Below are 3290 nucleotides of genomic sequence, written 5' to 3'. Positions count from 1 at the left end.
CATTTTCAGATGACTGTCGCTGGAAACACTCCCCATCGAAAGTGGTGAGGGAGTTTCCGCCAAGGTCAAAACAGGGATACATTTCTTGAGAGGGGCGCTGTAAACTAAATCTAGAGTTTTTAAGTCAATAGGCCATTAAGTCGTAAGTCCACGTATCGTTTGCGCAAGTCTAAGGTTTGAAGAGCTGGCATCATCTGCTCTAAAAGTTAGATTTAAGCCTACCCATGAATATTAAAGGGTGAGGTCAAAGTGCAAACAGAAGGGTTCACATTAGGAAATTAGTGTAGTAAATTCAAATTCAGCAAAATAGTTGGGGCCAAGATTTCAGCAAGAGCGTGGCAGTCATGTGGCCTAGTACATTAACTGTAGATTGCCACAAGCTGAATGACTTACAGTTTTCAATAACTACCAAGATCCATATAGTGCAAATGTTGACAACTTTACAATAATTACAAGAAACCAGCCCTTGATGGTGGATTTATGAAACATCAAGTACGCAATAGAAGTCCAAATATAATTAACCTTTATTTCCCCCACATACAAATAAGACCGGCCAAACACTCATGAGGCCAGGCAGTCTAGACTCCGGGTTTCATCTGAATGTTGGCTGGTATCACCTTTCTGAGGTGGATCCCCACTGTCATTCCAAACTCCTTGGTGGCCTGCTTCTCATGCAGCCCAGGCTTTAGCTGGTAACCCTTCTCACCATCAAAGCAGTCCAATGGAGTAAAGGAAAGTAGTTTTTCCTCCCAGGAGGCCTTGCATTCGCATACGCCAGCATTGTGCTACGTGCCTCAGAAGGAACGTAAGAGGGAGCCCAGAAGATCTGAGGAGCCAAAACCTGGAAGCCACAGTAGTGCAGGATGCCAGTCTGGAGGAGAGACACACACATTTAGTTACTTGGAATGGAACACAATAGTTAATTTAATGCTTGGTTAAAGCAAATCATGTTGCAGTACCTGTAGTGGCCACAGTGTGACATTCATGTCTCCATTAATGCCATTTGCACTGAACATGGGCTCATGAGACCCAGTGGTGAAGGACAGCATGGCTCTCTTGTCCTGTACAGAAAGCCAACAGATTTTGTGTGTGGACTTTAATCTAGTATTGCAAATACTCTTATGTATCACTTACCTTGAAGATTCCCTGGCTGTGTCGCTTATCTTGTGATTATGCATAGCCCAATGAGAGTACTCTGTCGATCCAGCCCTTCATGATAGCAGGAACAGTGAACCAGTACATGGGGAACTGAGAAGTAGGGCTAAATTAGTTTAACCAAAAATTACTATCACCAACCACTACCTGAAAGACGATGAGGTCTGCCTGAGTGAGTTTACGTTGTTCCTCAGTGATGTCAGCACACAGTTTTCCTTCCTCCCATGCAAGTTTAGTCTCCTCCGCATAGTAGAAGTGTTCACCATTCTTAACGTCTCCTACAGAGATAATATGCTTTAATTCCGAAGAACACAATCAAGCAGAATTTTTAATTCAAGTAAGAGGTTTATATACCAATGATGTCTTCAGCAGTAGCAGTTGCTTTAAACTTCATAGCATACAGGTCAGATACTTCTACTGTGCAGCCATGAGCAGCTAAAACTTCTACTGCAGCATCTTTGGCTGCAGCGTTGAATGAGCCAGAGCTCTGGTGAGCATACACGATCAACACTTTTGTTGCAGCTAAACCAAAGAAAAGAATGAGTGCACATCAGATAAACTCAGCAAGTGAAACACTAAGAACCTTAAATCAGAACAATATACAAAAGCACAGCTTAAAAACTCACCCATTCTAAAGCAGGTCAACCGTAAATGATAAGCTTTAAAGTTAATTGGTATGTTGATGGAAAGGGCAGCTTATTCTAGAGTAATTCTCAAGGTGCCTGTTTTATACACCACCCTCAGACAGTTTCTGGTTCATTTGCACTTTCACAGGTGCTTTCAGTCACCATCAGGGTCATCAATCAATCCGCTGGTGTCTCACAGGACCCTTATCAACATAGCTACATGTCTTTCTACACACGTTTCCAGAACTTTGTGACTGCACTTTGACATAGCTACATATCTCTTACTGAACATGGAGTGCTTTATTAAGTAAGGAGTAGAACGCATGTACCATTAAAAGCCAAGAATATGTTTTTTTATCAGTTAATCCAGTTGCAGATTTAGCCCTTTTTAAACACACGATAAACTTACAAAAATGTTCTTGCACATACTTTACATCTTCTAGTTCACTGTGTTCTTCCCATTTTAACCTGCCCAGAAAGAGACAGTGCCTTTGTGTTTCATCATTTGTGTTTATACAGTAACTGTGTGGATATTTCTGAGCACATGCATGTCTGTCTTTGTCTGTCTGTGTACAAGATGTTACGGCCTATAGCTCACTCAGTTAGTGCGCTCGCCCCATGTTGGTTGAGTCCTGCAGCAGTCTGGATTCAAAGCCAGCCTGTGGCCCTTTGCTGTGTGTCATCCCCCATCTCTCTCTCTACCCCTTTCACATCTGTCCACTGTATCTCTATCTAATAAAAGGACAAAAATAATTTTGTGCCACTCTTGATGTTTTCAAACCACATAAAGCAGATTTGGCTCCGGAACAATTGAACAATTGCAACATATTTGCACATAGGCGTACATGCATGCAAGCACGCCGCAAAAGAGAGACATATGGATACATTTTGTGAGCTATACCTTCTTCCCATTGTCTCTCTTTTTTCTCTACCATTGAAAATGGATTTGAGTTGTTGATAGGCATTTGTCAAATTGCATTGTTAAAATTCAAAATTATAAGTCATTATTGTAATTATGAGGCCAAATCTTTTCATCTTAGTGGCCTCTCCGTTTTACACTATTCCCACACTAGAATGTTGGTCTTTATTGTGCTGCATACTGATCCTCTGGCGGCATTCCCTCTGTTGTGAAAGAAAGTGTAACCAAGGTCAAAAATCTATATTAAAAGAGCTGAAACTTTATTAAGAAGTCAATTCATTCAATTGTCTCGAAAACAATTAAATTGAGGTAAAGAGAAAATAAATGGGAAGTTTATTTTGAAGGAGAGGAGTTGGAGACGTGCTCTCAGCCAATCAGGAAGAAGCCCGGACTGTTGACCTGCACGGAGCAGAGTTCACTTCCTTTTTGAGCTGCTGGGAGAACGTAGCAAAACCCTCGTGTTGAACGATACCTACCTTGTGAGTATATATCGACAAAAGTTGCTAAAAGGGATTAAAAACCGCTTGAGACGGTCTAGTGGGGAGCCCTGGACCTTTGGGCGTGCAGTTGGAGAGACGTGACGCCTCCCT

At 41.8% G+C, this 3290-nt stretch overlaps 1 pseudogene; it reads right to left on the bottom strand.

Annotated features, from left to right (window-relative positions):
* Positions 1 to 578: 578 nt before the first annotated feature.
* On the bottom strand, positions 579 to 1785 carry LOC116682467 (ribosyldihydronicotinamide dehydrogenase [quinone]-like; annotated as a pseudogene).
* Between the last annotated feature and the right edge of the window lie 1505 nt (positions 1786 to 3290).

This window comes from Etheostoma spectabile, unplaced genomic scaffold, assembly GCF_008692095.1.
Source record: "Etheostoma spectabile isolate EspeVRDwgs_2016 unplaced genomic scaffold, UIUC_Espe_1.0 scaffold00018797, whole genome shotgun sequence".
NCBI lineage: Eukaryota > Metazoa > Chordata > Actinopteri > Perciformes > Percidae > Etheostoma > Etheostoma spectabile.
Note: the sequence above shows the minus strand (reverse complement) of the source record. Positions and strands in the feature narration are given on the sequence as shown.